The sequence below is a fragment of the Ascaphus truei genome, chromosome 2, assembly GCF_040206685.1.
Source record: "Ascaphus truei isolate aAscTru1 chromosome 2, aAscTru1.hap1, whole genome shotgun sequence".
NCBI lineage: Eukaryota > Metazoa > Chordata > Amphibia > Anura > Ascaphidae > Ascaphus > Ascaphus truei.
The window spans coordinates 457,442,754-457,456,152 of record NC_134484.1 but is presented as its reverse complement, the minus strand read 5'-3'; the positions used below and the strand labels follow the sequence as shown (position 1 = coordinate 457,456,152).

General features: G+C 44.5%; 1 protein-coding gene across 3 annotated transcripts in view; it reads right to left on the bottom strand.

Annotated features, from left to right (window-relative positions):
- Window positions 1-3,729, bottom strand: part of ALS2CL (ALS2 C-terminal like) — a 131,077-nt gene extending 127,348 nt beyond the window's left edge. For all 3 annotated transcript variants that reach the window (XM_075588012.1, XM_075588014.1, XM_075588016.1), the window contains exon 1: window positions 3,605-3,729. The gene's annotated coding sequence lies outside the window, so the exon portion shown is untranslated. The remainder of the gene's footprint in view (window positions 1-3,604) is intronic.
- Window positions 3,730-13,399: the final 9,670 nt, after the last annotated feature.

Here is a 13,399-nt window from a genome sequence, read left to right as displayed (position 1 = left end):
GTTCTTTTTGGCATACTCCGGGTTTGACCTTTCTTCCAGCAGTCAGTAAATACTACCGTACATTGCAGAACTCCACAACACGTGATGTAACCCGGCGTTCCCACGTGATGCTTTACAAGTCATGTTACCACATAAGCCAGCGAGTGCTGGAACATTTCAGTGTGTATATTCCACTGGGAGGAACTGGGATCCTCTCTTTGTTCCTTATTGCACCCTGCAAATAACATTATATTAAACTTTCTTTCATGTGCTGTCTATTCTCTATATTTTGTACGGTAGTATTTATTTCTTTTTATATATTACACAAGAGTCACAGCGATAGAAAAGCTGCCGGATTCGTTTACAGTATATTTGAGTGGAAAGGGTTTTTTATTGCAGAACTTCAATAAGGAATAATGTGGCAACTTGCAGCACACGTTCTGCTGACATGTCGTAATACAGAAAGAATGGGTATGTCACAGAGGAGCCGCCTGTAATCCTCCCTCACACCGGGCAATGTTAAAGGTTATATTGTGTAGCTATACTGTACATGTGTTACCAGGGACCGACAACCCAATAACTGTACACTTTGGCATTTAATTCTGCCAGAGAAGGGGTTCAAACAAATAAAGAAGGGATGCTTTTTGAGTAAGGACTAGCCTGCCCCAAAGAGCTTACCATCTAATGTTGACGGTATCTTTAATCAGCAGCAGTCCAAGCTGCCGTTTTTTAATTTTTTATTTCCCTCCTTTTATATGCGCATCATTACAATCACACAATGATAAGTAATTAGCTAAGCTGACGATCGATCCGTTCTCCTGTGATCGATTGTCGAAGATTCGGCCTATGGGGTTCACTAAATGGCTGTCAGGGCAGCCGAAGAGGACCAAAGATGCAAAGTTCTGTGGGGAAGATCATGTGACCAGGCAGTCACTAGATACAATTGGTGCACTGCTAGAGAGAGGGCAGCGCTCAAAAAGGGATTTGTGCCAGAGGCTGTTTCAGAAGAGGAAGGGGGTGTGACTTTGTAAATGGTTGCTATAGAAACAAAAGAATGCTTGTTACATTATAATACATTTAAAAATGTCATTCAGAGTTGTTTTTAAAAAATAAGTATTTCCTCGTAGTACAGAACTGATTTCTTTAAAGAAAACACACGTAGGATATTTCTAGGACTTTAAAAACCAATAACATACAATGTTGTGATTTACCTTGTGCCCTGTATAAAACTGTTTTAGGATTTAGTGCAATCCTTTTTAACTTTGTTTTCTAAGTAAAACTGTAACGGCAAATGTAACACTGTAACATTTATTGGATATTCTCCTCTCTCTATAATTCTGTTGATAAAGGTTGATGCTGTCTGTCTGCATCATACAATAGAAGGCTGGCTCAGTATACACAGATGTATCAAGACTTGCTGTCTCTGGAACTTAAAGTTGTGGCTCCTCGAGATAGTGCAGCCAAGGTCACACTGCGGGGGGGGGGGGAGGTCCGTGCTTCAGAGACAGAGACGGCTTGGCAGAGTCTATCATATCAGGTCTCTCTCCTCTCCAGCAAAACCCACATTTCAGGCCCTGACGGGAGCCACCTTTAGTTAAGACGGGCGTAAGAAGTCATGCTGAGCTAACGCAAGGCAGTGCGAATTTACCATGGCGTTAAGCCTATTCTAATAAGGCAATTAACGGCCATTATTGTTTGCATATAATTAGCTTTGTGGATACCCGTTAAACTCAAAGAAAATAACGTCCACTACCTCTTTAGTTAGCGTCACATTATTTGCCCCGACTTAACAGAGCTGTGTGGATCTGCCCCTTGGTTGGAGAGGAGAGTCATAGACGTGAGCAGAATTTAATCCGCAGCAAAAAAACTAATCCGATTTGTTTCATTTGAAATTACACATCAACTAATCCAGTGGCTGTGAAACAAGAACGATGTAACTGCACAGATTGTTTAATCTCTTGATTGACGTCCCTGGGAGTTTCCCGAGCGGTTCTGCCCCAATCGGCACTATTGCAGTTTAATGATTAACCGCGAGTATAGATTTCATTACAGTAATGTAGACTGTAGCACCGTTCCCCCCCCTCCCTCCGGCAGATTTGCAGGTACCTGGTGTTTGTGATGCTAACCTGTAAGTGTACAGAAGGCTGAGTCTCCGCTGTTGGTGTTTGGGAGTAGCAACAGGACAGGTTCTCAGCATTCGTCTCTCCATGAGCAGGGCCTCCATCCTGCAGGGATCCTATTAGAAACAGGGGTAACCCCCACAGGCACCTCCTTCCTCCATAGAACACACAGCAGCGATGGTATAACCTGGTTCTTTATTGCAGGTGTTCTTATTCATCTCCCGTGCAAGAGAGGTGCAACCATAGGCACTATCCTTCTCCTATCCCTCGCAGCTTGCACGCCTCTTTCCTGGGTCAGAGCTTAGCTCGCAGGACCCTTCCTTGGAATCAGCCCAAGGAGCTTGAGGCCCCAAGAGCCTATCGTCAGCTCCCTGGGGTAAGGGACTCCAGCCACCTCCTTAAGGAGAGGCTATCTGGGACAGAACAGACTACATTTGGATGGGTGCCATGTTTTATACCACAGTGGAGGGTCCCACTCCTTAGGCCCGGTAAGAGGGCAGCACCCCTCCAGGAAACCCACCCCCAGGGTCACATGCTCCAACGGTCCCAGCTAGCACCTGAACACCACAACAAATTATCTATCCCATGGTGAACACACAGGCTGACTCATGTTATGAGGGATTTAACCCCAACTCTGCCTGCTCCTTACCAGGACTTACAGTCTTGGGGCCAGAGAAATAAGGAGCCGGGGGCACCGTGCTACAATACTGTGAAACGTTTCTCAGGATATGGGCACCTACAAGAACTACTTCATTTTCAGCGCCGCAAATAATCGTGGGAGATTCGAATGTTTACTTTCCGATTTATTACAATAGGTTTCCTTGTTTTCATTCCCTACATTCTGCTATTACTTGCAAGCGGGGTTCATAAAATCACCCCAGCTTTGATTTGATTTATTACAGAGCTATTGAGAAGTTCAATGTTCAGCTGCTTATCTGGAAATGATGTCACGCCACTATAGTACATGCAAACGAATACACATACCAACATACTATACAGTATTCATAGCACAAAATATGCTCGGTTTAGCCATTTAAATGCAAATGTATAACGCTCTGAAGGTTATACATACAATACACCTGCAAATACATGCTTCTTGTAGAGGGCATATACGTTCATTACTGTATGTAATGCAGTTATGGATACATACAGTATGTCTCCTAACTTTTCCAGCTCATCCTTTGCCTTCACATATCACCACAGTTGCACTTCATTAGGTGCAAGCCCTCTGCGTGTATGGAACGTAATGCAGAACAACATTCGTGAAGCTAGAAATCATTTCTTGCAGCCGAATTGCATTTTCACGTAGAGATCACACGATCATTTTGTAACCCTCTGCCTCAGAAACAAAAACTTATGTAACTGCAACAGTAAAAATACTGCAACAATGTTCTCCTAAAACATGTATTCCTTAACTCTGCAGGTAATATTAGTTCTGTATTACAGTGCAGTACGTGGGGACGCACGCACGCACACATGCACACACACACACACACAGTACTTACCACCGGCTTCCGATCCCCTTAGCAGTTAATCTGTCATTCCTCATGATATGAAGTGAGAAAAGTCAATCGCTGTGACTTTCAACAATTTAATAAGTAACAGCATAAACAAGGAAGTATTTTTTGACAGCTTTTCCCAGGGTGCACTGCACACATTCCTGGTGGGCCTTATAACTGCTGGCAAGCAGCCAGGTGCTGGCAGTCTTCCAAAAACATTTCAAATTAAACCGGAGTACTGCAAATAAAAACACCACTTGTGAACACATTCATGTCTCAGACAGGTCTGCCACCCTGCTTTTCCCCATTAGCACATAGCATTCGATACTTCCACTGCAGCTAGGGATTCTGGGAAAACCCACGCATATGTGCAAACAGTGCCATCTTAAAACCTGCTATTTCACAGTAATCTTCAAGTGGCTTTTAAATCAGTGAATTAAAAAGGGACGTTTATTGGATGTGTCTTTTCTAATAAAGACGGAAGAACTGTCTCGGTTTACAAGTTGGAATTGTCTTGTTAAACACTGAATTTCGTGACACAATGGATTTATATACTTCAGATATAATAGTGCAAGCCGAACATTAAATCTGATTATGAGGCTTGAATATTATTGAGGATTGATCCCATGGTGTAAAAATGGTCCCCTCCCTGTCCAGACAGATCAGCAAACCTTTGTATCTGCACCATGCAGTATAACAGAAGGTACGCAAGCCCAAAGAGTATAATGGAACTCCAACTTTTGTGTCTAATTGTCAAACCGTTTAATGAGACACATGTAAATCAGTATCAAGTACATTCCCGAATATGTCAGGGGGACCAATTCAACAGCACTGTACCTAATTTGACACTTTCTGTTATACTATGTGAGATATATAGAATGATGAATATGACTTCTATGTATTTATGGAAATTGTTGCATACGCTTTTCCCTTTGCACATTGGCAACAAAGTTAGTTCTGTTTTCTGTCCAACTGTGCAGAGTTACTAGAGTTTGGCTGCAATCGAAATATCCCCAAAATGGTATGGTATTTACTGTAAGTTTCCTGATGGGTTTGCTTCCTAGAGGATGACAAGCTCTCGTGGTGTGGGAAGTCCAGTGAGTGGAAGTCTGTTCTGATGTTGTTGTTTTTGTTTTTGTTTTGCTGGATGAGAGCAAATCAAAATGTAGAAAAAAGTGGCAAACTCCTAATTTTATCCACTTTGAGCTCAAAGACTTTAGTTTTTCCTCTCTGCAAAAACTTGCAAAATTGTAGCCTGATGGGAATACAGATCAGATGTTATAAGTCACTGAAAAACAGAAGTTTACAAATCAGAGACAAATCTGAGTCGGGCCATGGAGCGCAAGACCGTGCGCGTGACGCAGAGCGATAGTGCTCTCGATTCCAGAGCAGGCAATTTTTTTTGATTTTGCCGTGTGATAGCCGGGTCACGTGCGTGGGTCAGCCAATGAGGACGGACCGCTCATGTGAAGCCACGGGCACGCCCCCCAAATTAGAATTAGAGCTGCTCTTGGTCGCGTCTCCTCCTCCAGACTCCACAGGCCACAAATCGCCTCTGCGGCAGGCGCATGTGATGCCACACGCGCCTAGCAAGGTCTCGGCCTTAGGCAGGCTGAGTGCTGACTAACTAGAGGTGGGAGAACCAGTCCGAATCCGTTTCCCGGAATTCCCCAGAGTTTGCCATTCAAAATCCGTTTTGCGGTGTAAAATCCGCCGACGGATTTTACCGTTTCAATCCACATGGATTAAAACAAAACCGCCATTGGTTACAAACCGCTGGCGATTTATAACAATACAATCCACGGATTGATGTCTTAAAATCGGTAAGCGGAGTGTATTGTCAATAATAACAAAAAAATCAGCAAGAGGAGAATCGCCCTTTTTAGAGATGGATCCTGCGGAAATCCGCGGACCAAAAGGAACCGTCCGATCTGCGGGCGGATCCAAATCATAAGCGTCACATACTGTATGAAGTGTCTGCGGAGTTAACATTGGAGTTGCATTGGAGGCGAAGAATACACGAACTGGACTCTGCACTTCATCCAGCACCCTGCAGCTGGGAGAACTTGGCTTTCTAAACGCTCTGACAATATTTACACGTCTATAGACTCACTTTCTGAGCTGCTGTTTAATCTTCTGTGCTACACGGCCCTCCCAGGCCTGATTTATATATCTGCTCTTTCACACCCTGCTCTTCTTATCCTCCAATACCTGGGAACCCTCCTCCTGCCTTTCTCTCCCTGTCTGTCAGTATGCCCTACCTATTGCTTTTTCTGTTTGCTGCTTCCTCCTTCCTTTGTATTTATTTATAAAAATGCTTTACCAGGAAGTAATTCATTGAGAGTTACCTCTCGTTTTCAAGTATGTCCTGGGCACAGAGTTATGACGACAGATACATGGTTACATTAAATGAGCAGAGGTTATACATTCAATTCACAGACATTTCAAGGACAAAGCTTCTGTTCTCCCCACTCCTCTCCTACCCACATTTCTTCACCTCTCCTCCCCTCCACCTATGCATGTGCCCATACACTGCACCATTATTTACACACCTTGTTGCTAACAACTTCTACACCCCTCAATACAAAGGACCCCCACAAATCCTCTATTCACTTCCTCTCTCTCTATCCTGGACCCAGCCATATACACACCTGCTCTCGCCCACGCTTCCCTGCTACCGCTTTCCCTGCTAACGGTGCTAACCCATCTAATTTAATACCGACCAACCTTAAAACTCACTTCCCAAAAGAAGCATCCCAATATCCTGCACTAATGGCTACTGTCCCACACATACAGTTACTCCTACCACCCATTGTGGACAAGCACTGCCATCCAGCATTTATTCCCTCACCTGCGGTCTCTGTAAGTCTCCGACATACCAATTAGATTGTAAGCTCTCCGGGATTTCCTTTCCTGTTGTCTGACTTTGCTGTGCTTATTGTTCTATTATAATTCCGTGTACTGTATTGTCTTTGTAAAGCGCTGAGTACACAATCGGAGCTATATAAATAATGATATACATACATATGGTCTACCTACTATTCTCTAATCCACTGTGAAACCTGAGATCCTGTTGCATCCCTTTTTCTTTTTTTTTTTACATTTAGAATAGCCTTGTATTTTTCTGTGGGAGGCTATTCCTGAATCCACACCCCTTTCTGTGAAGACATACTCGCTCACATTTCCCTTTCCATTAGCAGAATGGTTGTCTGTGTTCTCTTTCCTTATGTGAAAAAGAACACCAGAGTGGAACGAAACGCGTCGGAACTCCGACACTTATTTTAGAAGCCAGAGCAGCATTCTGGCAGTTCTACAGGGTAAACTCTTCTCTCCCTTCCTCCTCCGCCCAGGCTCTACTTGTGCAGCTGGTCAGGCTCTGCCGAAGGTCCTTAACCTGAAGTTAGGCCCCACAGGCAGTCCGGACCACCTTTCACAATCGACCACCTGGGTGGGTCCAGTCCACTGCCAGGTATGTCCCAGCACACCACACGCGCCCTGTTCCACAGTAGGGTAAGGGGGTGGGGTGGGAGAGGTGAGAGAGAAAAGGATAAGGGGAGGGAGAGATAAGAGGAAGGAGAGAGAAAGAGGAGTGGGGGATAAGGAGAGATAGATGGGGGAGAAGTGAGAGAAGGGGGGAAGGAGTGAGAGGGGAAAAGGGGGAGGAGAGAGAGAGAGAGAGAGAGAAAAAGTCGAGAGAGAAGAGGGGGTGTAAGAGGTCCAGGCTTTGGCTGGAACCTGCCCATACTTAGCTGCTGTGGACATTTTGATTACTGGCAGCCTGCTATATTGGCTGCACCTGTTCAAGGGCTTAAATAGCAGCCAGTAACTTCCAACCTCTGCCTGAGCATTGTATATGTTTCCCTGTGTTCCTGGCCACCTAGGCTTCTAGTTACTGAACCTTCCTTGTTTGTGAGCTATCCCTGTGTTCCAGGTCACCTTGGGTTCTAGTAGCTGAGCCTTCCCTGTCCCTGAGGCTAGCCTGTTGCTGTGCCTAGCCTGTTCATTTGGAATCCATGTTGCTGATCCTGGACCGTGACCCAGACATCGGTGCCGGCCGCCTGCCCTGACCCTTTGCCTGTTGCCTGGACTTTGCACCACTGCCGCCAGTCCAGACCTCCTGCCTGCTTACCGACCAAGGATACTCTAACATGACTCTGTCCCTGGGCCCTGGTCGGTTAATTTGCATCCCTACCTCAGCCCTGCGGGTGCGCTTCCTGATCGGAGGCGAGCACCATCAAGAGGGTGGGAAGGAGTGTCAGAGAGAAGAGGGGGGAAGTAGTGACAGAAGAGGGGGAGAAGGAGAGCGAAGATGGGGGAAAGGAGTGAGAGAGGAGGGGAGAAAAGAGAGCGTTTAGAGGGGGAAGAGAGAGAAGAGGGGGAAATGAAAGAGAGAAGGTAGAGGGGAAAATGAAAGAGAGAAGAGGGAGGTGAAGGAGAAGAGGGGGAGGAGGAGAGAGAAGAGGGGGTAGAGAATAAGAGACTAGGCAGTGGGAGGGAACGAAGTGAGAGGCAAGAGGAGGGAGGGTAGGGAGTGAGAGGAGGAGGGGAGTGAGAGAAAAGAGGGTGAAACAGTGGGGGAAAGGGAGCGGGAAGGGAGGGGAGTGAGAGAAGAGGGGGGAAGGGAGCGAGAGAAGAGGGGGGAAGGGAGCAAGAGAAGAGGGTGGGAAGTAATCCCTTGTGGAAAGTTAATTGCAGAATGTAAAGTTGCAGGGAGAGGATTAAATATTTCCCAACCTGGATAGATAATTGGAAAATTAACAGTTTAACAGGCTGACAGGTATGAAATTCCCTTATTGACAGGTAATTGGACCCTAGGAGAAAGCTGGACATGTTTAATTTGGAAAAAGATAATAATGCCAAGAGTTCCAAAAAATGAATCTGATAAGATTAAACAGCATATTCAGGTTGCATCTTTCTTTGTTTGCATTGTACATAAAACCTTTGAGAAATGAGAGTTGATGCAGGTTAAACTGGACTCACTGCAAAAGATAGGAGTCAATGGACCATACACATGGATTACGTGGAAGATACATTTCCAACAATGGTATATTTGTAACTGCAGCCGACATGTTACGGTATTGGATAGATCTATCACTAAATGGTATGAACAAGCTCACCTGGCACATGGACAGAAGCGCAGTATTATAGGGGATATCACAGAAGGGTTAGGTACTGGGCCGGGAGTTCTTAACACCACTGGCAGTGAGGTCTTGAGAAACAAGTTGAGTAAATTAGCAAAACACACACTAAAAGGTTTTGAAGAGACTAGAGACCTGGCCCAGGAAATTAGTACAAAAGGAAAAAAGACTGGCGCACAGCCAAAAGTGGGTCCCAGACAGTTGTATAAAAATTCTTCTTTAAGATGTAGCCAGGTCCCCCAGGTTCACCCTCATCTCCGCTGCCAAGGGAGAGTAAGGGAAGGTTGCAGTGAGTGCAGGGAGCGCCCTGGTGCCCGAGTGCTCAGGGCGCCGCCATTTTGGTATTCGCACCTGCGCAGTGAGCCCCGTAAGTGTTGCGCATGCGCAGCCAGGGGTTGCAGTAGCGCGCGAACCACGGACCAATCGGGGAAGGTATAGAGCAGGGGACTACAAGTCCCAGAGGCCTCAGTCTGACCAGGTGACGCCAGGGAGCCAATAGGGCGACAGGAGCGTGGTAGGAGGTTGCGCAGGGGAGCACGCTGGTCAGAGAAGACCGGGAAGGGGAAGAGGTAGGAGCTCTGTGTGTAGAGGCAAGTAGCCTCTACACTAGGCACGATACCCCAGGCCCAGATATGCCTTGAGTCACAGTCAGTTAGAGTTAATGCAGGGACAGGCCCTAGAATAGGAACCTGTCACATTAGTGGGAGAAGTGTCAAGACCCAGAGACTGTCACGGCACCATCCCAGAGGTTTGGGACCAGACCTCTTCAAGCACATCAGCAGCCAACCGGGTGGGATCGCCCCGGGCGGTACCTCAGTCAGATCTGCGTCGTCGGATCCTTTGCGAAGTCTATTTGCAGGCCCAAGCGCAGGAGCGTCGGCAGGTAACATCCTTAAATGCACCAACTACAACATCCGTACATAAGTGGCTGCGCAGTCACACACACATACCTTACTTTGGGGGTGGGGTTGTGGTGTGGGGGGGGGGGGAATTGGACACGGTGTGGGCACACGGTGAAGGGTCGCGTTCTGTGAGACGCATTAGCTATTGTGTCTCCTAAAAGAGAAACACCTAATGTATGACATGCAAGGTTATGGTTATCAGAAGTAAAGTCACTGTTTATTTTATATGCTGTGTGCGTAGTATTATATTGTTGTCCTGTGAGGAACCACTCCCGCTCTTCTGGGAGCCATCAAAGGTGGAGGCGCTGCACTTGGTAAGAGATTATCTGTACACGTACCTATCGCCCCAGGCTCTCCGTGACGGAGTCTTAGGCCCTGTGAGCCAACAGGTTAGACAGCATTGGTAGCATACTGTCTTCAGAAGGAAACAGCGCTACAAATGGTTAATCCATCTAAAAGTGGAGGTACACACCAGGAAATGAGTAACCTTCAGCAGCAATGAATGATGGTGTCAGCGAGTGTACTCCCACCAATTATCAAAAAGGTTCAAATGCTAGTTGATAGTGTCTATGAATTGAGAAAAGATATTTCATGATATGCACACAAGCACAGGGTGAACTGTCAACCAATCAAAACATTCGCCTGCAAGAGTTCTGCGTAGGCAAATGGCTTTTGCCAGCAAAAACAATCTATTTCACAGTTTGCAGTGGAGCCATTTCTTGGGACTGTGTGACATGACTGTCTGTGAAGTACATTCCCTGGTACCATGGGAAGGAGGTAACAACCGTATACAGCGGTGGATTTAAAGATCCGCCGCTTCTAGGCACTTACATGTGGTGGCCGCCTCCTTGGTGCCGCCCACCTCCTTCCGGATCGCAGCGTCACCAACGTGATGTCACACGGAGTCGCATTACGATGGTAACGAGACGTCTTGACGTCTTTTGACGTTGCGACTGTCAACGAGACACTACATCCACACTTTGGAATGGTATAATATTAGCAGTAACATCATGGCTGAAAACAGTCCTGAACACTGGCTTAGTGAGCTTTGAACTTAAGTTAACGCTTCGTTAAGCTATTAACGGAGCTATGTGGCCCTGGAATGTAGTCTACCCGGCCCCAGACAACACATGCAGCATATACAAGCAGAAAGTCAACAGGGGAAGGAAACTCAATCACCTTGGAACGTCCACAATGCTACACCACATGAAGAGCGGTCATCCCCCTTATAGCCAGTCAGATAATAAAGTGCCAGGAAAGGATAGAGTGGGTAGTAGTAACATGTCAACGTACTTTTCCCCATCATCAGAATCCTTGACTGGAGCCAGACACCCTGTTTCCTTAAACGATGCAGCACTCTCCCAGAGTTCCTGCTCACCTACTGTCATATCGTTTCTGATAAAGATGCATCTCTGGTGACGGCAAGAAAAAGCGAGACCCATTACACAAGCATTAGGTTCTCAGGTTATCCTTTCAAATGAAATCTAGTCTTGTCAGATGCACCCTGTAGTTAGTGTGCATCAAAATTCGTTCCGCGGTGTTAAAAGCCGTCGCCGAATTGTGCCCGTTTCATTCCGTGCACATTGATAAACAAATGCCATTTAGAAGTGTAGAGAAGAGTGTGGCACTCACATGCTGTCCACAGGTTGAAATAAGGAAAAAATGGGGTAATCAGGTATACAGGAACTAAAAAAAAGCTTTATTGGAACATGAATAAAGGTGTTCAAAAAGGAACATATGGAACACCTTTTATTCATGTTCCAATAAAGCCCTTTTTAGTTCCTGTATAACTGGTTACCCCATTTTTCCTTATTTCACCCTTCTTACTGTCGTTTCCCATTGTCGGTGGCACCCGGAGGGGGGAGAGGGAGGATCCTTTGAGGCTACGGAGGTTGGCGTGGATTGAGACTGCCAGCAGCGGGACTCTGGGTGGATGTGAGGTTAAGCACAGGAGGTAAGAAGATGCCATGTCCCAGTAACAGAACTGCGCACATCGGCAGGTTCCGGCTTAGGTCCTTATACGGAACATCGCCGTCGTGCCACAGTGTCCAGGACATACACTTCTTCCGAAGGACCACATTCCATCTCTCCCCCCCGATCCACATACAGCTAGATAAGCTATCGAGTACGCTCCCCGGAGCGCAAGACAGCGCCTTTCTACATTTTAATAAAGAAACGCCATTAGATACAATCCGCGTGTAGATTTTACCAATCCAATGCGCAAATTTCATAATCCCAGCGTGGACGGCGGAATCCGCGCATTGGATTGTGAATAATAAAAAAACTAAATCCGGAAACAGCGAATCGCCCTTTTTGAGACTGATCCATGGAAATCTGCGGGCCAAAGGAACCGGCCGATCCACAAGAATCCAAATCTGCCCCAAAAATTCACCCATCTCTACCTGTAGCACATAATGTAACAAAGGCTGTGGCTGTTATGGTAGCATTAGATATACAATGTAGCATTAGATATACAATGTAGCATTAGATATACGATGTACAGTAGCATTAGATATACGAAGTAGCATTAGATATACAATGTAGCATTAGATATACGATGTAGCATTAGATATACGATGCAGCATTAGATATACATTGTAGCATTAGATATACAATGTAGCATTAGATATACAATGTAGCATTAAATATACGATGTAGCATTAGATATATACGATGCAGCATTAGATATACAATGTAGCATTAGATATACAATGTAGCATTAGATATACAATGTAGCATTAAATATACGATGTAGCATTAGATATACGATGTAGCATTAGATATATACGATGCAGCATTAGATATACAATGTAGCATTAGATATACAATGTAGCATTAGATATACGATGTAGCATTAGATATACAATGCAGCATTAGATATACAATGTAGCATTAGATATACGATGCAGCATTAGATATACAATGTAGCATTAGATATACGATGCAGCATTAGATATACGATGTAGCATTAGATATACAATGTAGCATTAGATATACAATGTAGCATTAGATACACAATGCAGCATTAGATATACAATGTACTGTAGCATTAGATATACGATGCATCATTAGATATACAATGTAGCATTAGATATACAATGTAGCATTAGATATACAATGCAGCATTAGATATACAATGTAGCATTAGATATACAATGCAGCATTAGATATACAATGTAGCATTAGATATACATTAGATATACAATGTAGCATTAAATATACAATGTAGCATTAGATATACAATGTAGCATTAGATATACGATGTAGCATTAGATATACAATGTAGCATTAGATATACAATGTAGCATTAGATATACAATATAGCATTAGATATACAATGTAGCAATAGATATACGATGCAGCATTAGATATACAATGTAGCACTAGATATACAATGTAGCAATAGATATACGATGCAGCATTAGATATACAATGCAGCATTAGATATACGATGCAGCATTAGATATACAATGTAGCATTAGATATACGATGCAGCATTAGATATACAATGTAGCATTAGATATACAATGTAGCATTAGATATACAATGTAGCATTAGATATACAATGCAGCATTAGATATACAATGTAGCATTAGATATACAATGTAGCATTAGATATACGATGCAGCATTAGATATACAATGTAGCATTAGATATACAATGTAGCATTAAATATACGATGCAGCATTAGATATACAATGTAGCATTAGATATACAATGTAGCATTAGATATACAATGTAGCATTAGATATACAATGCAG